Raw genomic sequence first — 25545 nt, forward strand, 5'->3', positions numbered from 1 at the left:
TACCATTCACAAGGACTCAGGGCTGTAAAGGACACCTGCCCTCAAAATTGTGCTGAGGTAGGGAATGGATAAAAAAATTCAAAACAGGCAAAATGTTCACGAAGATAGTATGAAGAGGTAAGTTTTACTCACTCTCTTTTTAAAAAAAGGAAAATGGATAAAAGCTCAGCCTCAGGAAGTATTAGACTCATGCAATCTAATCTACAAAAAGTTTTCAACTCACACCAGTCGACTGACCATTGGCAAAAAGTCTACAAACAATAAATGCTGAAGAGGTTTAAGAGAACTGTGTACCCTCTAGCTGCTGGTGAGATGTAAAAGGGTTAAACGCTAATAATGAGAACAGAAAGAAGCTGCGTTGAAAAGAAAAATTGAGGTACCATTCAATCCAGCAGGCGCACCAAAGGGCCTCTCACCTGAGAAGACCAGAATGAAGAAGACCCGGGCTGCAAAAGCTGCACTGCAGCCTTATTCACAATAGACAAGACAGTGAAGCAACCAAAATGTCCATCAACAGATGAAAGGATAAAGAAGAAGTGGTCCATGTACACAATGAATACTAGCCATGGAAAACAATGAAACACTGCTCTTTGAGGCACCATAGATGATCTTGGAGATAATCACAGAACATGAGGTAAGTCGGAAAGGAAAAGTCCTATAACCTATGATATCACTTATAGGCGTTATCTAATAACTGACACAAATGAACATATTTCCACAGAGAAAGGCAATCACAGACTTATTAAAAAAAAAAACTATGCTTATCTAAAAGGAAAGGTGGGGGGAATGGATACATGAAGATTAGCGTTACCATATGTATACAAATACATATTATATACATATATCAAAAAGACCGACCATATAGCAAGGAAGGATTACGGAACACTCTGTAATAATTTACACGGGAAGAGGATCTCTACATAAATAGGTATATATGATATGTAGATGAACCAGAGAGTGTACACCTTGGACAAGCAACATTCTAACCATTACCCCAATTGAAAAAATTAAAACAACGAACTAGGAGTAATGAGACATAAACTTATGGGGGGTTTTCCTGGCACATTCCATCCAAATTGAAAACCTAGGCAGACAACTTCCAGAACGGCTCTGCTGCCCTAGTACCCAGATTTGGGAATCGAGAAATGCTGCATCCTTGTGGCCGTTTCCCACAACAGCAGCTTTGAACCCACTGCAAAAGGTCACTAATTATTCACCAATTGCAGGTCTGTAAATGACACCGGCCCTCCAAAAAATACTGAGGTCGAAAATCGACCAAAAAATTCTAGAGTGCAACCTTCCAAAAAGAAAATTTGAAGAGGTATATTACACTCACACTTTCTTTCTTTTTTCTTTTAACAGAAAAGTAAAAGGCGTGGAAAAATGATGAATTGTAGGAATTTTTACAGACATGTAAACCCAAATTACAAAAACCTGTCAGCTCACACCAGTCAGAATGGCCATCAACAAAAATGCTGCAAACTAGAAATGCTGACGTGATTGTGGAGAAATGCGTACCCTCGATTCTAAGGGCGACGTGGTAAGAGCCACTAATGAAAGCACAATTGAGGTGCCTTGAAAAGGTAAACGTTGAGCTACCATACCAGTCAATCAATCATACCCACTGCTGGGTCTATCCCCTGAGAAAAGGAAAATCAAAAATCACAGGCTGGCAATCCTGCACTCCAGCAATATTTACCATAGGCAACACTTGGAAGCAACGAAAATGTCCATCAACAGAGGAATGCACCAAGAAGAAGTGGTCCATGTACACATGGAATATTAGCCATGGAAAACATTGAAGCACTGCTCTTTGAGGCACCATAGATGAGCCTGGAGATAATCACAAAACATGAAGTAGGGCGGAAAGCAAAACACCTATATCCTATATTATCACTTATGGCATTATCTAATAACTGGCACAGATGAACGTATTTCCAAAGAGAAAGACACTCACAGGCTGAGAAAACAAACTATGCTCATCTGAAAGGAAAGGAGGGGGGAAATTGAGAAATGAAGATTAGTGTTACTATACATATACAAATACATATTTTGTACATGTATCAAAAAGACCGAACATATAGCAAGGGAGGTTGACGGAACACTGTAATATTTTACATGGGAAGAGGATCTGTACATTAATAGACATACATAATGTACAAATGAACCAGATTGTGTACACCTAGGATAAACAATATTCTAAACTTTACCCAGATTAAAAAACTTTTAAAAACCAAGAAGAAGTAATGAGACATAAACTTATGGGGATTTCTCCTGGCAAATTCCATTCTAATTTACAACCTAGGACAATGACTTCCAGAAAGGCTCTGCTGCCCTAGTACCCAGATTGGGGAATGGAGAAATGCTACCTCCTTGTGGCCGTTTCCCACAACAGCAGGTTTGAACCCACTGCGAAAGGTCACTAAATTTTCACCAACTTGCAGTTCTGTAAATGACACCTGCCCTCGAGAAAATTTCTGGGGTCAAAAATCGACCAAAAAATTCAAAAGAGGGCAACCTTCGAAGAAGACAATTTCAAGAGCTACACTGTACTCACGGTTTTTTCTTTTAAGAGAAAAGAGAACGATGTAGGAATATGATGAATTTTAAAAAATTTAATGACAGGCATACCCATATTACAAAAACCTATCAGCTCACAGCAGTCAGAATGGCCATTAGGAAAAATGCTGCAAAAAATAAACGGTGAAGGGAGTGTGGAGAAATGCGTACCCTCGGTTGTAAGGGGGGGCATGTAAAGAGCCACTAATGAAAACACAGTGTAGGTGCTTTGAAAAGGGAAACATTGAGCTACCAGTCAATCAATCACAACCACTGCTTGGCCTATCACCTGAGAAAATGAGAATCAAAAAGTCACAGGCTGGCAAACCTGTACGCCAGCAAGATTTACCATAGCCAGCACTTGGAAGCAATGAAAATGTCCATCAACCGAGGAATGCACCAAGAAGAAGTGGTCCACGTACACAATGGAATATTACTCTAATAATAAATATAAATGAAATTTAAAAACAAACAAAAGCAAGGAGACATCAACATTTGTGGGTTTATCCGGGCACATGGCACTCTAACTTATAACCGAAGAACACCACTGGCCGGTAGGTCTGTTTCCCTAGTACCAGCAAGGGGAACGTAGAAAGGCTGCCGCTCTCTGGCCGTTACCTGCAAAAGCAGGTTTAAAGCCTGAGCTAATGGTCACTTCATATGAACAAGTACTGCAGGGCTGTAAATGAAAGCTGCCCTCAAAATGTCTTGAGGGAGATAATGGCCAAAATATTTCAAATGGTGACACATACTTTAAGAAAACACTTTGAAGAAATAAGCTCTAATCACAGCTGGAAAAATAAAAAGGACATGTCTTAAAGATCAATTTCAACGCATTATGAGACACATGCAAATTCAACCACAAAGAGGTATCAGCTCACACCACTCAGAATAACCATCAGCAAAAACTACAAAGAATAAATCCTGAAGGAGCTGGGAAGAAATACATACCCTCCACTTTAAGTGGGACGTAACCTGGAAAGAGCCACTAAGGAGAACAGAATAGAGGTGCCTTTAAAAGGTAAACATTGAGCTACCATATGTTCCAGCAGACCTATTCCTGGACCTATAAACTAAGAAGACAGAATTGGAAGGACACAGGCACGCAAATCTGCATTGCATAGTATTACAGTAGCCAAGATATGGAAGTAACCAAAAAGTCCACCGACAGATGGGTGGACAAAGAAGAACTGCTACCTGTACAGATGGAATATGAGCTAGTGAAAAAAATGAAACGATGCCATTTCCAGCACCACAGATGAGTCTAGAAGTAATCACGCAACTTGGAGTAAGTGAGAAAGCGAAAAACACATATCCTATCGTATCACATATAGGTGTTACCTAAAAAATGATACAAACAAAGATATTTCCACAGAGAAACACTTTCATAGATTCATTAAAAAACTTATGGTTCACCAAATGGACAGGTGTGAGGATTGGATACATTACCATATTGAGGTTAACAGAGAGATACAAACACATGTGAAATATAGAATCACCAAAGACCTACGCAATACCAAGAGAAGACTACTCAACATTGTGTCATAACCTACATGGGAAAAGGATCCGAAGAAGAATAGATATATGTATATGTGTGAAAGAACCACATCTTGCACACCTAGAACAAACAAAACATTGTAATCAAGTTTGCTGTGAGAAAAAATAAAAATTAAGTTAAAAATACCAACGAGAAGTAAGGAGACATAAACTTAAAGGGCTTTTTCCTCGCACATTCCATTCTAATTTACAACCTAGAACACCACTTCCAGTAAGGCTCTGTTGCCCTAGTAACCAGATTTGGTAAAGGAGAAATGCTGCCGCCTTGTGGCCGATTCCCGCAAGAGCAGCTTTTAACCCCCAGCTAATGGTCACTTACCATTCACAAGGACTCAGGGCTGTAAAGGACACCTGCCCTCAAAATTGTGCTGAGGTAGGGAATGGATAAAAAAATTCAAAACAGGCAAAATGTTCACGAAGATAGTATGAAGAGGTAAGTTTTACTCACTCTCTTTTTAAAAAAAGGAAAATGGATAAAAGCTCAGCCTCAGGAAGTATTAGACTCATGCAATCTAATCTACAAAAAGTTTTCAACTCACACCAGTCGACTGACCATTGGCAAAAAGTCTACAAACAATAAATGCTGAAGAGGTTTAAGAGAACTGTGTACCCTCTAGCTGCTGGTGAGATGTAAAAGGGTTAAACGCTAATAATGAGAACAGAAAGAAGCTGCGTTGAAAAGAAAAATTGAGGTACCATTCAATCCAGCAGGCGCACCAAAGGGCCTCTCACCTGAGAAGACCAGAATGAAGAAGACCCGGGCTGCAAAAGCTGCACTGCAGCCTTATTCACAATAGACAAGACAGTGAAGCAACCAAAATGTCCATCAACAGATGAAAGGATAAAGAAGAAGTGGTCCATGTACACAATGAATACTAGCCATGGAAAACAATGAAACACTGCTCTTTGAGGCACCATAGATGATCTTGGAGATAATCACAGAACATGAGGTAAGTCGGAAAGGAAAAGTCCTATAACCTATGATATCACTTATAGGCGTTATCTAATAACTGACACAAATGAACATATTTCCACAGAGAAAGGCAATCACAGACTTATTAAAAAAAACTATGCTTATCTAAAAGGAAAGGTGGGGGGAATGGATACATGAAGATTAGCGTTACCATATGTATACAAATACATATTATATACATATATCAAAAAGACCGACCATATAGCAAGGAAGGATTACGGAACACTCTGTAATAATTTACACGGGAAGAGGATCTCTACATAAATCGGTATATATGATATGTAGATGAACCAGAGAGTGTACACCTTGGACAAGCAACATTCTAACCATTACCCCAATTGAAAAAATTAAAACAACGAACTAGGAGTAATGAGACATAAACTTATGGGGGGTTTTCCTGGCACATTCCATCCAAATTGAAAACCTAGGCAGACAACTTCCAGAACGGCTCTGCTGCCCTAGTACCCAGATTTGGGAATCGAGAAATGCTGCATCCTTGTGGCCGTTTCCCACAACAGCAGCTTTGAACCCACTGCAAAAGGTCACTAATTATTCACCAATTGCAGGTCTGTAAATGACACCGGCCCTCCAAAAAATACTGAGGTCGAAAATCGACCAAAAAATTCTAGAGTGCAACCTTCCAAAAAGAAAATTTGAAGAGGTATATTACACTCACACTTTCTTTCTTTTTTCTTTTAACAGAAAAGTAAAAGGCGTGGAAAAATGATGAATTGTAGGAATTTTTACAGACATGTAAACCCAAATTACAAAAACCTGTCAGCTCACACCAGTCAGAATGGCCATCAACAAAAATGCTGCAAACTAGAAATGCTGACGTGATTGTGGAGAAATGCGTACCCTCGATTCTAAGGGGCACGTGGTAAGATCCACTAATGAAAGCACAATTGAGGTGCCTTGAAAAGGTAAACGTTGAGCTACCATACCAGTCAATCAATCATACCCACTGCTGGGTCTATCCCCTGAGAAAAGGAAAATCAAAAATCACAGGCTGGCAATCCTGCACTCCAGCAATATTTACCATAGGCAACACTTGGAAGCAACGAAAATGTCCATCAACAGAGGAATGCACCAAGAAGAAGTGGTCCATGTACACATGGAATATTAGCCATGGAAAACATTGAAGCACTGCTCTTTGAGGCACCATAGATGAGCCTGGAGATAATCACAAAACATGAAGTAGGTCGGAAAGCAAAACACCTATATCCTATATTATCACTTATGGCATTATCTAATAACTGGCACAGATGAACGTATTTCCAAAGAGAAAGACCCTCACAGGCTGAGAAAACAAACTATGCTCATCTGAAAGGAAAGGAGGGGGGAAATTGAGAAATGAAGATTAGTGTTACTATACATATACAAATACATATTTTGTACATGTATCAAAAAGACCGAACATATAGCAAGGGAGGTTGACGGAACACTGTAATATTTTACATGGGAAGAGGATCTGTACATTAATAGACATACATAATGTACAAACGAACCAGATTGTGTACACCTAGGATAAACAATATTCTAAACTTTACCCAGATTAAAAAACTTTTAAAAACCAAGAAGAAGTAATGAGACATAAACTTATGGGGATTTCTCCTGGCAAATTCCATTCTAATTTACAACCTAGGACAATGACTTCCAGAAAGGCTCTGCTGCCCTAGTACCCAGATTGGGGAATGGAGAAATGCTACCTCCTTGTGGCCGTTTCCCACAACAGCAGGTTTGAACCCACTGCGAAAGGTCACTAAATTTTCACCAACTTGCAGTTCTGTAAATGACACCTGCCCTCGAGAAAATTTCTGGGGTCAAAAATCGACCAAAAAATTCAAAAGAGGGCAACCTTCGAAGAAGACAATTTCAAGAGCTACACTGTACTCACGGTTTTTTCTTTTAAGAGAAAAGAGAACGATGTAGGAATATGATGAATTTTAAAAAATTTAATGACAGGCATACCCATATTACAAAAACCTATCAGCTCACAGCAGTCAGAATGGCCATTAGGAAAAATGCTGCAAAAAATAAACGGTGAAGGGAGTGTGGAGAAATGCGTACCCTCGGTTGTAAGGGGGGGCATGTAAAGAGCCACTAATGAAAACACAGTGTAGGTGCTTTGAAAAGGGAAACATTGAGCTACCAGTCAATCAATCACAACCACTGCTTGGCCTATCACCTGAGAAAATGAGAATCAAAAAGTCACAGGCTGGCAAACCTGTACGCCAGCAAGATTTACCATAGCCAGCACTTGGAAGCAATGAAAATGTCCATCAACCGAGGAATGCACCAAGAAGAAGTGGTCCACGTACACAATGGAATATTACTCTAATAATAACTATAAATGAAATTTAAAAACAAACAAAAGCAAGGAGACATCAACATTTGTGGGTTTATCCGGGCACATGGCACTCTAACTTATAACCGAAGAACACCACTGGCCGGTAGGTCTGTTTCCCTAGTACCAGCAAGGGGAACGTAGAAAGGCTGCCGCTCTCTGGCCGTTACCTGCAAAAGCAGGTTTAAAGCCTGAGCTAATGGTCACTTCATATGAACAAGTACTGCAGGGCTGTAAATGAAACCTGCCCTCAAAATGTCTTGAGGGAGATAATGGCCAAAATATTTCAAATGGTGACACATACTTTAAGAAAACACTTTGAAGAAATAAGCTCTAATCACAGCTGGAAAAATAAAAAGGACATGTCTTAAAGATCAATTTCAACGCATTATGAGACACATGCAAATTCAACCACAAAGAGGTATCAGCTCACACCACTCAGAATAACCATCAGCAAAAACTACAAAGAATAAATCCTGAAGGAGCTGGGAAGAAATACATACCCTCCACTTTAAGTGGGACGTAACCTGGAAAGAGCCACTAAGGAGAACAGAATAGAGGTGCCTTTAAAAGGTAAACATTGAGCTACCATATGTTCCAGCAGACCTATTCCTGGACCTATAAACTAAGAAGACAGAATTGGAAGGACACAGGCACGCAAATCTGCATTGCATAGTATTACAGTAGCCAAGATATGGAAGTAACCAAAAAGTCCACCGACAGATGGGTGGACAAAGAAGAACTGCTACCTGTACAGATGGAATATGAGCTAGTGAAAAAAATGAAACGATGCCATTTCCAGCACCACAGATGAGTCTAGAAGTAATCACGCAACTTGGAGTAAGTGAGAAAGCGAAAAACACATATCCTATCGTATCACATATAGGTGTTACCTAAAAAATGATACAAACAAAGATATTTCCACAGAGAAACACTTTCATAGATTCATTAAAAAACTTATGGTTCACCAAATGGACAGGTGTGAGGATTGGATACATTACCATATTGAGGTTAACAGAGAGATACAAACACATGTGAAATATAGAATCACCAAAGACCTACGCAATACCAAGAGAAGACTACTCAACATTGTGTCATAACCTACATGGGAAAAGGATCCGAAGAAGAATAGATATATGTATATGTGTGAAAGAACCACATCTTGCACACCTAGAACAAACAAAACATTGTAATCAAGTTTGCTGTGAGAAAAAATAAAAATTAAGTTAAAAATACCAACGAGAAGTAAGGAGACATAAACTTAAAGGGCTTTTTCCTCGCACATTCCATTCTAATTTACAACCTAGAACACCACTTCCAGTAAGGCTCTGTTGCCCTAGTAACCAGATTTGGTAAAGGAGAAATGCTGCCGCCTTGTGGCCGATTCCCGCAAGAGCAGCTTTTAACCCCCAGCTAATGGTCACTTACCATTCACAAGGACTCAGGGCTGTAAAGGACACCTGCCCTCAAAATTGTGCTGAGGTAGGGAATGGATAAAAAAATTCAAAACAGGCAAAATGTTCACGAAGATAGTATGAAGAGGTAAGTTTTACTCACTCTCTTTTTAAAAAAAGGAAAATGGATAAAAGCTCAGCCTCAGGAAGTATTAGACTCATGCAATCTAATCTACAAAAAGTTTTCAACTCACACCAGTCGACTGACCATTGGCAAAAAGTCTACAAACAATAAATGCTGAAGAGGTTTAAGAGAACTGTGTACCCTCTAGCTGCTGGTGAGATGTAAAAGGGTTAAACGCTAATAATGAGAACAGAAAGAAGCTGCGTTGAAAAGAAAAATTGAGGTACCATTCAATCCAGCAGGCGCACCAAAGGGCCTCTCACCTGAGAAGACCAGAATGAAGAAGACCCGGGCTGCAAAAGCTGCACTGCAGCCTTATTCACAATAGACAAGACAGTGAAGCAACCAAAATGTCCATCAACAGATGAAAGGATAAAGAAGAAGTGGTCCATGTACACAATGAATACTAGCCATGGAAAACAATGAAACACTGCTCTTTGAGGCACCATAGATGATCTTGGAGATAATCACAGAACATGAGGTAAGTCGGAAAGGAAAAGTCCTATAACCTATGATATCACTTATAGGCGTTATCTAATAACTGACACAAATGAACATATTTCCACAGAGAAAGGCAATCACAGACTTATTAAAAAAAAAACTATGCTTATCTAAAAGGAAAGGTGGGGGGAATGGATACATGAAGATTAGCGTTACCATATGTATACAAATACATATTATATACATATATCAAAAAGACCGACCATATAGCAAGGAAGGATTACGGAACACTCTGTAATAATTTACACGGGAAGAGGATCTCTACATAAATAGGTATATATGATATGTAGATGAACCAGAGAGTGTACACCTTGGACAAGCAACATTCTAACCATTACCCCAATTGAAAAAATTAAAACAACGAACTAGGAGTAATGAGACATAAACTTATGGGGGGTTTTCCTGGCACATTCCATCCAAATTGAAAACCTAGGCAGACAACTTCCAGAACGGCTCTGCTGCCCTAGTACCCAGATTTGGGAATCGAGAAATGCTGCATCCTTGTGGCCGTTTCCCACAACAGCAGCTTTGAACCCACTGCAAAAGGTCACTAATTATTCACCAATTGCAGGTCTGTAAATGACACCGGCCCTCCAAAAAATACTGAGGTCGAAAATCGACCAAAAAATTCTAGAGTGCAACCTTCCAAAAAGAAAATTTGAAGAGGTATATTACACTCACACTTTCTTTCTTTTTTCTTTTAACAGAAAAGTAAAAGGCGTGGAAAAATGATGAATTGTAGGAATTTTTACAGACATGTAAACCCAAATTACAAAAACCTGTCAGCTCACACCAGTCAGAATGGCCATCAACAAAAATGCTGCAAACTAGAAATGCTGACGTGATTGTGGAGAAATGCGTACCCTCGATTCTAAGGGCGACGTGGTAAGAGCCACTAATGAAAGCACAATTGAGGTGCCTTGAAAAGGTAAACGTTGAGCTACCATACCAGTCAATCAATCATACCCACTGCTGGGTCTATCCCCTGAGAAAAGGAAAATCAAAAATCACAGGCTGGCAATCCTGCACTCCAGCAATATTTACCATAGGCAACACTTGGAAGCAACGAAAATGTCCATCAACAGAGGAATGCACCAAGAAGAAGTGGTCCATGTACACATGGAATATTAGCCATGGAAAACATTGAAGCACTGCTCTTTGAGGCACCATAGATGAGCCTGGAGATAATCACAAAACATGAAGTAGGGCGGAAAGCAAAACACCTATATCCTATATTATCACTTATGGCATTATCTAATAACTGGCACAGATGAACGTATTTCCAAAGAGAAAGACACTCACAGGCTGAGAAAACAAACTATGCTCATCTGAAAGGAAAGGAGGGGGGAAATTGAGAAATGAAGATTAGTGTTACTATACATATACAAATACATATTTTGTACATGTATCAAAAAGACCGAACATATAGCAAGGGAGGTTGACGGAACACTGTAATATTTTACATGGGAAGAGGATCTGTACATTAATAGACATACATAATGTACAAATGAACCAGATTGTGTACACCTAGGATAAACAATATTCTAAACTTTACCCAGATTAAAAAACTTTTAAAAACCAAGAAGAAGTAATGAGACATAAACTTATGGGGATTTCTCCTGGCAAATTCCATTCTAATTTACAACCTAGGACAATGACTTCCAGAAAGGCTCTGCTGCCCTAGTACCCAGATTGGGGAATGGAGAAATGCTACCTCCTTGTGGCCGTTTCCCACAACAGCAGGTTTGAACCCACTGCGAAAGGTCACTAAATTTTCACCAACTTGCAGTTCTGTAAATGACACCTGCCCTCGAGAAAATTTCTGGGGTCAAAAATCGACCAAAAAATTCAAAAGAGGGCAACCTTCGAAGAAGACAATTTCAAGAGCTACACTGTACTCACGGTTTTTTCTTTTAAGAGAAAAGAGAACGATGTAGGAATATGATGAATTTTAAAAAATTTAATGACAGGCATACCCATATTACAAAAACCTATCAGCTCACAGCAGTCAGAATGGCCATTAGGAAAAATGCTGCAAAAAATAAACGGTGAAGGGAGTGTGGAGAAATGCGTACCCTCGGTTGTAAGGGGGGGCATGTAAAGAGCCACTAATGAAAACACAGTGTAGGTGCTTTGAAAAGGGAAACATTGAGCTACCAGTCAATCAATCACAACCACTGCTTGGCCTATCACCTGAGAAAATGAGAATCAAAAAGTCACAGGCTGGCAAACCTGTACGCCAGCAAGATTTACCATAGCCAGCACTTGGAAGCAATGAAAATGTCCATCAACCGAGGAATGCACCAAGAAGAAGTGGTCCACGTACACAATGGAATATTACTCTAATAATAAATATAAATGAAATTTAAAAACAAACAAAAGCAAGGAGACATCAACATTTGTGGGTTTATCCGGGCACATGGCACTCTAACTTATAACCGAAGAACACCACTGGCCGGTAGGTCTGTTTCCCTAGTACCAGCAAGGGGAACGTAGAAAGGCTGCCGCTCTCTGGCCGTTACCTGCAAAAGCAGGTTTAAAGCCTGAGCTAATGGTCACTTCATATGAACAAGTACTGCAGGGCTGTAAATGAAAGCTGCCCTCAAAATGTCTTGAGGGAGATAATGGCCAAAATATTTCAAATGGTGACACATACTTTAAGAAAACACTTTGAAGAAATAAGCTCTAATCACAGCTGGAAAAATAAAAAGGACATGTCTTAAAGATCAATTTCAACGCATTATGAGACACATGCAAATTCAACCACAAAGAGGTATCAGCTCACACCACTCAGAATAACCATCAGCAAAAACTACAAAGAATAAATCCTGAAGGAGCTGGGAAGAAATACATACCCTCCACTTTAAGTGGGACGTAACCTGGAAAGAGCCACTAAGGAGAACAGAATAGAGGTGCCTTTAAAAGGTAAACATTGAGCTACCATATGTTCCAGCAGACCTATTCCTGGACCTATAAACTAAGAAGACAGAATTGGAAGGACACAGGCACGCAAATCTGCATTGCATAGTATTACAGTAGCCAAGATATGGAAGTAACCAAAAAGTCCACCGACAGATGGGTGGACAAAGAAGAACTGCTACCTGTACAGATGGAATATGAGCTAGTGAAAAAAATGAAACGATGCCATTTCCAGCACCACAGATGAGTCTAGAAGTAATCACGCAACTTGGAGTAAGTGAGAAAGCGAAAAACACATATCCTATCGTATCACATATAGGTGTTACCTAAAAAATGATACAAACAAAGATATTTCCACAGAGAAACACTTTCATAGATTCATTAAAAAACTTATGGTTCACCAAATGGACAGGTGTGAGGATTGGATACATTACCATATTGAGGTTAACAGAGAGATACAAACACATGTGAAATATAGAATCACCAAAGACCTACGCAATACCAAGAGAAGACTACTCAACATTGTGTCATAACCTACATGGGAAAAGGATCCGAAGAAGAATAGATATATGTATATGTGTGAAAGAACCACATCTTGCACACCTAGAACAAACAAAACATTGTAATCAAGTTTGCTGTGAGAAAAAATAAAAATTAAGTTAAAAATACCAACGAGAAGTAAGGAGACATAAACTTAAAGGGCTTTTTCCTCGCACATTCCATTCTAATTTACAACCTAGAACACCACTTCCAGTAAGGCTCTGTTGCCCTAGTAACCAGATTTGGTAAAGGAGAAATGCTGCCGCCTTGTGGCCGATTCCCGCAAGAGCAGCTTTTAACCCCCAGCTAATGGTCACTTACCATTCACAAGGACTCAGGGCTGTAAAGGACACCTGCCCTCAAAATTGTGCTGAGGTAGGGAATGGATAAAAAAATTCAAAACAGGCAAAATGTTCACGAAGATAGTATGAAGAGGTAAGTTTTACTCACTCTCTTTTTAAAAAAAGGAAAATGGATAAAAGCTCAGCCTCAGGAAGTATTAGACTCATGCAATCTAATCTACAAAAAGTTTTCAACTCACACCAGTCGACTGACCATTGGCAAAAAGTCTACAAACAATAAATGCTGAAGAGGTTTAAGAGAACTGTGTACCCTCTAGCTGCTGGTGAGATGTAAAAGGGTTAAACGCTAATAATGAGAACAGAAAGAAGCTGCGTTGAAAAGAAAAATTGAGGTACCATTCAATCCAGCAGGCGCACCAAAGGGCCTCTCACCTGAGAAGACCAGAATGAAGAAGACCCGGGCTGCAAAAGCTGCACTGCAGCCTTATTCACAATAGACAAGACAGTGAAGCAACCAAAATGTCCATCAACAGACGAAAGGATAAAGAAGAAGTGGTCCATGTACACAATGAATACTAGCCATGGAAAACAATGAAACACTGCTCTTTGAGGCACCATAGATGATCTTGGAGATAATCACAGAACATGAGGTAAGTCGGAAAGGAAAAGTCCTATAACCTATGATATCACTTATAGGCGTTATCTAATAACTGACACAAATGAACATATTTCCACAGAGAAAGGCAATCACAGACTTATTAAAAAAAAAAACTATGCTTATCTAAAAGGAAAGGTGGGGGGAATGGATACATGAAGATTAGCGTTACCATATGTATACAAATACATATTATATACATATATCAAAAAGACCGACCATATAGAAAGGAAGGATTACGGAACACTCTGTAATAATTTACACGGGAAGAGGATCTCTACATAAATCGGTATATATGATATGTAGATGAACCAGAGTGTGTACACCTTGGACAAGCAACATTCTAACCATTACCCCAATTGAAAAAATTAAAACAACGAACTAGGAGTAATGAGACATAAACTTATGGGGGGTTTTCCTGGCACATTCCATCCAAATTGAAAACCTAGGCAGACAACTTCCAGAACGGCTCTGCTGCCCTAGTACCCAGATTTGGGAATCGAGAAATGCTGCATCCTTGTGGCCGTTTCCCACAACAGCAGCTTTGAACCCACTGCAAAAGGTCACTAATTATTCACCAATTGCAGGTCTGTAAATGACACCGGCCCTCCAAAAAATACTGAGGTCGAAAATCGACCAAAAAATTCTAGAGTGCAACCTTCCAAAAAGAAAATTTGAAGAGGTATATTACACTCACACTTTCTTTCTTTTTTCTTTTAACAGAAAAGTAAAAGGCGTGGAAAAATGATGAATTGTAGGAATTTTTACAGACATGTAAACCCAAATTACAAAAACCTGTCAGCTCACACCAGTCAGAATGGCCATCAACAAAAATGCTGCAAACTAGAAATGCTGACGTGATTGTGGAGAAATGCGTACCCTCGATTCTAAGGGGCACGTGGTAAGAGCCACTAATGAAAGCACAATTGAGGTGCCTTGAAAAGGTAAACGTTGAGCTACCATACCAGTCAATCAATCATACCCACTGCTGGGTCTATCCCCTGAGAAAAGGAAAATCAAAAATCACAGGCTGGCAATCCTGCACTCCAGCAATATTTACCATAGGCAACACTTGGAAGCAACGAAAATGTCCATCAACAGAGGAATGCACCAAGAAGAAGTGGTCCATGTACACATGGAATATTAGCCATGGAAAACATTGAAGCACTGCTCTTTGAGGCACCATAGATGAGCCTGGAGATAATCACAAAACATGAAGTAGGTCGGAAAGCAAAACACCTATATCCTATATTATCACTTATGGCATTATCTAATAACTGGCACAGATGAACGTATTTCCAAAGAGAAAGACCCTCACAGGCTGAGAAAACAAACTATGCTCATCTGAAAGGAAAGGAGGGGGGAAATTGAGAAATGAAGATTAGTGTTACTATACATATACAAATACATATTTTGTACATGTATCAAAAAGACCGAACATATAGCAAGGGAGGTTGACGGAACACTGTAATATTTTACATGGGAAGAGGATCTGTACATTAATAGACATACATAATGTACAAACGAACCAGATTGTGTACACCTAGGATAAACAATATTCTAAACTTTACCCAGATTAAAAAACTTTTAAAAACCAAGAAGAAGTAATGAGACATAAACTTATGGGGATTTCTCCTGGCAAATTCCATTCTAATTTACAACCTAGGACAATGACTTCCAGAAAGGCTCTGCTGCCCTAGTACCCAGATTGGGGAATGGAGAAATGCTACCTCCTTGTGGCCGTTTCCCACAACAGCAGGTTTGAACCCACTGCGAAAGGTCACTAAATTTTCACCAACTTGCAGTTCTGTAAATGACACCTGCCCTCGAGAAAATTTCTGGGGTCAAAAATCGACCAAAAAATTCAAAAGAGGGCAACCTTCGAAGAAGACAATTTCAAGAGCTACACTGTACTCACGGTTTTTTCTTTTAAGAGAAAAGAGAACGATGTAGGAATATGATGAATTTTAAAAAATTTAATGACAGGCATACCCATATTACAAAAACCTATCAGCTCACAGCAGTCAGAATGGCCATTAGGAAAAATGCTGCAAAAAATAAACGGTGAAGGGAGTGTGGAGAAATGCGTACCCTCGGTTGTAAGGGGGGGCATGTAAAGAGCCACTAATGAAAACACAGTGTAGGTGCTTTGAAAAGGGAAACATTGAGCTACCAGTCAATCAATCACAACCACTGCTTGGCCTATCACCTGAGAAAATGAGAATCAAAAAGTCACAGGCTGGCAAACCTGTACGCCAGCAAGATTTACCATAGCCAGCACTTGGAAGCAATGAAAATGTCCATCAACCGAGGAATGCACCAAGAAGAAGTGGTCCACGTACACAATGGAATATTACTCTAATAATAAATATAAATGAAATTTAAAAACAAACAAAAGCAAGGAGACATCAACATTTGTGGGTTTATCCGGGCACATGGCACTCTAACTTATAACCGAAGAACACCACTGGCCGGTAGGTCTGTTTCCCTAGTACCAGCAAGGGGAACGTAGAAAGGCTGCCGCTCTCTGGCCGTTACCTGCAAAAGCAGGTTTAAAGCCTGAGCTAATGGTCACTTCATATGAACAAGTACTGCAGGGCTGTAAATGAAAGCTGCCCTCAAAATGTCTTGAGGGAGATAATGGCCAAAATATTTCAAATGGTGACACATACTTTAAGAAAACACTTTGAAGAAATAAGCTCTAATCACAGCTGGAAAAATAAAAAGGACATGTCTTAAAGATCAATTTCAACGCATTATGAGACACATGCAAATTCAACCACAAAGAGGTATCAGCTCACACCACTCAGAATAACCATCAGCAAAAACTACAAAGAATAAATCCTGAAGGAGCTGGGAAGAAATACATACCCTCCACTTTAAGTGGGACGTAACCTGGAAAGAGCCACTAAGGAGAACAGAATAGAGGTGCCTTTAAAAGGTAAACATTGAGCTACCATATGTTCCAGCAGACCTATTCCTGGACCTATAAACTAAGAAGACAGAATTGGAAGGACACAGGCACGCAAATCTGCATTGCATAGTATTACAGTAGCCAAGATATGGAAGTAACCAAAAAGTCCACCGACAGATGGGTGGACAAAGAAGAACTGCTACCTGTACAGATGGAATATGAGCTAGTGAAAAAAATGAAACGATGCCATTTCCAGCACCACAGATGAGTCTAGAAGTAATCACGCAACTTGGAGTAAGTGAGAAAGCGAAAAACACATATCCTATCGTATCACATATAGGTGTTACCTAAAAAATGATACAAACAAAGATATTTCCACAGAGAAACACTTTCATAGATTCATTAAAAAACTTATGGTTCACCAAATGGACAGGTGTGAGGATTGGATACATTACCATATTGAGGTTAACAGAGAGATACAAACACATGTGAAATATAGAATCACCAAAGACCTACGCAATACCAAGAGAAGACTACTCAACATTGTGTCATAACCTACATGGGAAAAGGATCCGAAGAAGAATAGATATATGTATATGTGTGAAAGAACCACATCTTGCACACCTAGAACAAACAAAACATTGTAATCAAGTTTGCTGTGAGAAAAAATAAAAATTAAGTTAAAAATACCAACGAGAAGTAAGGAGACATAAACTTAAAGGGCTTTTTCCTCGCACATTCCATTCTAATTTACAACCTAGAACACCACTTCCAGTAAGGCTCTGTTGCCCTAGTAACCAGATTTGGTAAAGGAGAAATGCTGCCGCCTTGTGGCCGATTCCCGCAAGAGCAGCTTTTAACCCCCAGCTAATGGTCACTTACCATTCACAAGGACTCAGGGCTGTAAAGGACACCTGCCCTCAAAATTGTGCTGAGGTAGGGAATGGATAAAAAAATTCAAAACAGGCAAAATGTTCACGAAGATAGTATGAAGAGGTAAGTTTTACTCACTCTCTTTTTAAAAAAAGGAAAATGGATAAAAGCTCAGCCTCAGGAAGTATTAGACTCATGCAATCTAATCTACAAAAAGTTTTCAACTCACACCAGTCGACTGACCATTGGCAAAAAGTCTACAAACAATAAATGCTGAAGAGGTTTAAGAGAACTGTGTACCCTCTAGCTGCTGGTGAGATGTAAAAGGGTTAAACGCTAATAATGAGAACAGAAAGAAGCTGCGTTGAAAAGAAAAATTGAGGTACCATTCAATCCAGCAGGCGCACCAAAGGGCCTCTCACCTGAGAAGACCAGAATGAAGAAGACCCGGGCTGCAAAAGCTGCACTGCAGCCTTATTCACAATAGACAAGACAGTGAAGCAACCAAAATGTCCATCAACAGATGAAAGGATAAAGAAGAAGTGGTCCATGTACACAATGAATACTAGCCATGGAAAACAATGAAACACTGCTCTTTGAGGCACCATAGATGATCTTGGAGATAATCACAGAACATGAGGTAAGTCGGAAAGGAAAAGTCCTATAACCTATGATATCACTTATAGGCGTTATCTAATAACTGACACAAATGAACATATTTCCACAGAGAAAGGCAATCACAGACTTATTAAAAAAAAAACTATGCTTATCTAAAAGGAAAGGTGGGGGGAATGGATACATGAAGATTAGCGTTACCATATGTATACAAATACATATTATATACATATATCAAAAAGACCGACCATATAGCAAGGAAGGATTACGGAACACTCTGTAATAATTTACACGGGAAGAGGATCTCTACATAAATAGGTATATATGATATGTAGATGAACCAGAGAGTGTACACCTTGGACAAGCAACATTCTAACCATTACCCCAATTGAAAAAATTAAAACAACGAACTAGGAGTAATGAGACATAAACTTATGGGGGGTTTTCCTGGCACATTCCATCCAAATTGAAAACCTAGGCAGACAACTTCCAGAACGGCTCTGCTGCCCTAGTACCCAGATTTGGGAATCGAGAAATGCTGCATCCTTGTGGCCGTTTCCCACAACAGCAGCTTTGAACCCACTGCAAAAGGTCACTAATTATTCACCAATTGCAGGTCTGTAAATGACACCGGCCCTCCAAAAAATACTGAGGTCGAAAATCGACCAAAAAATTCTAGAGTGCAACCTTCCAAAAAGAAAATTTGAAGAGGTATATTACACTCACACTTTCTTTCTTTTTTCTTTTAACAGAAAAGTAAAAGGCGTGGAAAAATGATGAATTGTAGGAATTTTTACAGACATGTAAACCCAAATTACAAAAACCTGTCAGCTCACACCAGTCAGAATGGCCATCAACAAAAATGCTGCAAACTAGAAATGCTGACGTGATTGTGGAGAAATGCGTACCCTCGATTCTAAGGGGCACGTGGTAAGAGCCACTAATGAAAGCACAATTGAGGTGCCTTGAAAAGGTAAACGTTGAGCTACCATACCAGTCAATCAATCATACCCACTGCTGGGTCTATCCCCTGAGAAAAGGAAAATCAAAAATCACAGGCTGGCAATCCTGCACTCCAGCAATATTTACCATAGGCAACACTTGGAAGCAACGAAAATGTCCATCAACAGAGGAATGCACCAAGAAGAAGTGGTCCATGTACACATGGAATATTAGCCATGGAAAACATTGAAGCACTGCTCTTTGAGGCACCATAGATGAGCCTGGAGATAATCACAAAACATGAAGTAGGTCGGAAAGCAAAACACCTATATCCTATATTATCACTTATGGCATTATCTAATAACTGGCACAGATGAACGTATTTCCAAAGAGAAAGACCCTCACAGGCTGAGAAAACAAACTATGCTCATCTGAAAGGAAAGGAGGGGGGAAATTGAGAAATGAAGATTAGTGTTACTATACATATACAAATACATATTTTGTACATGTATCAAAAAGACCGAACATATAGCAAGGGAGGTTGACGGAACACTGTAATATTTTACATGGGAAGAGGATCTGTACATTAATAGACATACATAATGTACAAACGAACCAGATTGTGTACACCTAGGATAAACAATATTCTAAACTTTACCCAGATTAAAAAACTTTTAAAAACCAAGAAGAAGTAATGAGACATAAACTTATGGGGATTTCTCCTGGCAAATTCCATTCTAATTTACAACCTAGGACAATGACTTCCAGAAAGGCTCTGCTGCCCTAGTACCCAGATTGGGGAATGGAGAAATGCTACCTCCTTGTGGCCGTTTCCCACAACAGCAGGTTTGAACCCACTGCGAAAGGTCACTAAATTTTCACCAACTTGCAGTTCTGTAAATGACACCTGCCCTCGAGAAAATTTCTGGGGTCAAAAATCGACCAAAAAATTCAAAAGAGGGCAACCTTCGAAGAAGACAATTTCAAGAGCTACACTGTACTCACGGTTTTTTCTTTTAAGAGAAAAGAGAACGATGTAGGAATATGATGAATTTTAAAAAATTTAATGACAGGCATACCCATATTACAAAAACCTATCAGCTCACAGCAGTCAGAATGGCCATTAGGAAAAATGCTGCAAAAAATAAACGGTGAAGGGAGTGTGGAGAAATGCGTACCCTCGGTTGTAAGGGGGGGCATGTAAAGAGCCACTAATGAAAACACAGTGTAGGTGCTTTGAAAAGGGAAACATTGAGCTACCAGTCAATCAATCACAACCACTGCTTGGCCTATCACCTGAGAAAATGAGAATCAAAAAGTCACAGGCTGGCAAACCTGTACGCCAGCAAGATTTACCATAGCCAGCACTTGGAAGCAATGAAAATGTCCATCAACCGAGGAATGCACCAAGAAGAAGTGGTCCACGTACACAATGGAATATTACTCTAATAATAAATATAAATGAAATTTAAAAACAAACAAAAGCAAGGAGACATCAACATTTGTGGGTTTATCCGGGCACATGGCACTCTAACTTATAACCGAAGAACACCACTGGCCGGTAGGTCTGTTTCCCTAGTACCAGCAAGGGGAACGTAGAAAGGCTGCCGCTCTCTGGCCGTTACCTGCAAAAGCAGGTTTAAAGCCTGAGCTAATGGTCACTTCATATGAACAAGTACTGCAGGGCTGTAAATGAAACCTGCCCTCAAAATGTCTTGAGGGAGATAATGGCCAAAATATTTCAAATGGTGACACATACTTTAAGAAAACACTTTGAAGAAATAAGCTCTAATCACAGCTGGAAAAATAAAAAGGACATGTCTTAAAGATCAATTTCAACGCATTATGAGACACATGCAAATTCAACCACAAAGAGGTATCAGCTCACACCACTCAGAATAACCATCAGCAAAAACTACAAAGAATAAATCCTGAAGGAGCTGGGAAGAAATACATACCCTCCACTTTAAGTGGGACGTAACCTGGAAAGAGCCACTAAGGAGAACAGAATAGAGGTGCCTTTAAAAGGTAAACATTGAGCTACCATATGTTCCAGCAGACCTATTCCTGGACCTATAAACTAAGAAGACAGAATTGGAAGGACACAGGCACGCAAATCTGCATTGCATAGTATTACAGTAGCCAAGATATGGAAGTAACCAAAAAGTCCACCGACAGATGGGTGGACAAAGAAGAACTGCTACCTGTACAGATGGAATATGAGCTAGTGAAAAAAATGAAACGATGCCATTTCCAGCACCACAGATGAGTCTAGAAGTAATCACGCAACTTGGAGTAAGTGAGAAAGCGAAAAACACATATCCTATCGTATCACATATAGGTGTTACCTAAAAAATGATACAAACAAAGATATTTCCACAGAGAAACACTTTCATAGATTCATTAAAAAACTTATGGTTCACCAAATGGACAGGTGTGAGGATTGGATACATTACCATATTGAGGTTAACAGAGAGATACAAACACATGTGAAATATAGAATCACCAAAGACCTACGCAATACCAAGAGAAGACTACTCAACATTGTGTCATAACCTACATGGGAAAAGGATCCGAAGAAGAATAGATATATGTATATGTGTGAAAGAACCACATCTTGCACACCTAGAACAAACAAAACATTGTAATCAAGTTTGCTGTGAGAAAAAATAAAAATTAAGTTAAAAATACCAACGAGAAGTAAGGAGACATAAACTTAAAGGGCTTTTTCCTCGCACATTCCATTCTAATTTACAACCTAGAACACCACTTCCAGTAAGGCTCTGTTGCCCTAGTAACCAGATTTGGTAAAGGAGAAATGCTGCCGCCTTGTGGCCGATTCCCGCAAGAGCAGCTTTTAACCCCCAGCTAATGGTCACTTACCATTCACAAGGACTCAGGGCTGTAAAGGACACCTGCCCTCAAAATTGTGCTGAGGTAGGGAATGGATAAAAAAATTCAAAACAGGCAAAATGTTCACGAAGATAGTATGAAGAGGTAAGTTTTACTCACTCTCTTTTTAAAAAAAGGAAAATGGATAAAAGCTCAGCCTCAGGAAGTATTAGACTCATGCAATCTAATCTACAAAAAGTTTTCAACTCACACCAGTCGACTGACCATTGGCAAAAAGTCTACAAACAATAAATGCTGAAGAGGTTTAAGAGAACTGTGTACCCTCTAGCTGCTGGTGAGATGTAAAAGGGTTAAACGCTAATAATGAGAACAGAAAGAAGCTGCGTTGAAAAGAAAAATTGAGGTACCATTCAATCCAGCAGGCGCACCAAAGGGCCTCTCACCTGAGAAGACCAGAATGAAGAAGACCCGGGCTGCAAAAGCTGCACTGCAGCCTTATTCACAATAGACAAGACAGTGAAGCAACCAAAATGTCCATCAACAGATGAAAGGATAAAGAAGAAGTGGTCCATGTACACAATGAATACTAGCCATGGAAAACAATGAAACACTGCTCTTTGAGGCACCATAGATGATCTTGGAGATAATCACAGAACATGAGGTAAGTCGGAAAGGAAAAGTCCTATAACCTATGATATCACTTATAGGCGTTATCTAATAACTGACACAAATGAACATATTTCCACAGAGAAAGGCAATCACAGACTTATTAAAAAAAAAAAACTATGCTTATCTAAAAGGAAAGGTGGGGGGAATGGATACATGAAGATTAGCGTTACCATATGTATACAAATACATATTATATACATATATCAAAAAGACCGACCATATAGCAAGGAAGGATTACGGAACACTCTGTAATAATTTACACGGGAAGAGGATCTCTACATAAATAGGTATATATGATATGTAGATGAACCAGAGAGTGTACACCTTGGACAAGCAACATTCTAACCATTACCCCAATTGAAAAAATTAAAACAACGAACTAGGAGTAATGAGACATAAACTTATGGGGGGTTTTCCTGGCACATTCCATCCAAATTGAAAACCTAGGCAGACAACTTCCAGAACGGCTCTGCTGCCCTAGTACCCAGATTTGGGAATCGAGAAATGCTGCATCCTTGTGGCCGTTTCCCACAACAGCAGCTTTGAACCCACTGCAAAAGGTCACTAATTATTCACCAATTGCAGGTCTGTAAATGACACCGGCCCTCCAAAAAATACTGAGGTCGAAAATCGACCAAAAAATTCTAGAGTGCAACCTTCCAAAAAGAAAATTTGAAGAGGTATATTACACTCACACTTTCTTTCTTTTTTCTTTTAACAGAAAAGTAAAAGGCGTGGAAAAATGATGAATTGTAGGAATTTTTACAGACATGTAAACCCAAATTACAAAAACCTGTCAGCTCACACCAGTCAGAATGGCCATCAACAAAAATGCTGCAAACTAGAAATGCTGACGTGATTGTGGAGAAATGCGTACCCTCGATTCTAAGGGGCACGTGGTAAGAGCCACTAATGAAAGCACAATTGAGGTGCCTTGAAAAGGTAAACGTTGAGCTACCATACCAGTCAATCAATCATACCCACTGCTGGGTCTATCCCCTGAGAAAAGGAAAATCAAAAATCACAGGCTGGCAATCCTGCACTCCAGCAATATTTACCATAGGCAACACTTGGAAGCAACGAAAATGTCCATCAACAGAGGAATGCACCAAGAAGAAGTGGTCCATGTACACATGGAATATTAGCCATGGAAAACATTGAAGCACTGCTCTTTGAGGCACCATAGATGAGCCTGGAGATAATCACAAAACATGAAGTAGGTCGGAAAGCAAAACACCTATATCCTATATTATCACTTATGGCATTATCTAATAACTGGCACAGATGAACGTATTTCCAAAGAGAAAGACACTCACAGGCTGAGAAAACAAACTATGCTCATCTGAAAGGAAAGGAGGGGGGAAATTGAGAAATGAAGATTAGTGTTACTATACATATACAAATACATATTTTGTACATGTATCAAAAAGACCGAACATATAGCAAGGGAGGTTGACGGAACACTGTAATATTTTACATGGGAAGAGGATCTGTACATTAATAGACATACATAATGTACAAACGAACCAGATTGTGTACACCTAGGATAAACAATATTCTAAACTTTACCCAGATTAAAAAACTTTTAAAAACCAAGAAGAAGTAATGAGACATAAACTTATGGGGATTTCTCCTGGCAAATTCCATTCTAATTTACAACCTAGGACAATGACTTCCAGAAAGGCTCTGCTGCCCTAGTACCCAGATTGGGGAATGGAGAAATGCTACCTCCTTGTGGCCGTTTCCCACAACAGCAGGTTTGAACCCACTGCGAAAGGTCACTAAATTTTCACCAACTTGCAGTTCTGTAAATGACACCTGCCCTCGAGAAAATTTCTGGGGTCAAAAATCGACCAGAAAATTCAAAAGAGGGCAACCTTCGAGGAAGACAATTTCAAGAGCTATACTGTACTCACGGTTTTTTCTTTTAAGAGAAAAGAGAACGATGTAGGAATATGATGAATTTTAAAAAATTTAATGACAGGCATACCCATATTACAAAAACCTATCAGCTCACAGCAGTCAGAATGGCCATTAGGAAAAATGCTGCAAAAAATAAACGGTGAAGGGAGTGTGGAGAAATGCGTACCCTCGGTTGTAAGGGGGGGCATGTAAAGAGCCACTAATGAAAACACAGTGTAGGTGCTTTGAAAAGGGAAACATTGAGCTACCAGTCAATCAATCACAACCACTGCTTGGCCTATCACCTGAGAAAATGAGAATCAAAAAGTCACAGGCTGGCAAACCTGTACGCCAGCAAGATTTACCATAGCCAGCACTTGGAAGCAATGAAAATGTCCATCAACCGAGGAATGCACCAAGAAGAAGTGGTCCACGTACACAATGGAATATTACTCTAATAATAAATATAAATGAAATTTAAAAACAAACAAAAGCAAGGAGACATCAACATTTGTGGGTTTATCCGGGCACATGGCACTCTAACTTATAACCGAAGAACACCACTGGCCGGTAGGTCTGTTTCCCTAGTACCAGCAAGGGGAACGTAGAAAGGCTGCCGCTCTCTGGCCGTTACCTGCAAAAGCAGGTTTAAAGCCTGAGCTAATGGTCACTTCATATGAACAAGTACTGCAGGGCTGTAAATGAAAGCTGCCCTCAAAATGTCTTGAGGGAGATAATGGCCAAAATATTTCAAATGGTGACACATACTTTAAGAAAACACTTTGAAGAAATAAGCTCTAATCACAGCTGGAAAAATAAAAAGGACATGTCTTAAAGATCAATTTC

The sequence above is a fragment of the Balaenoptera borealis genome (genome assembly GCF_965194805.1).
Source record: "Balaenoptera borealis genome assembly, chromosome: 10".
Lineage (NCBI taxonomy): Eukaryota > Metazoa > Chordata > Mammalia > Artiodactyla > Balaenopteridae > Balaenoptera > Balaenoptera borealis.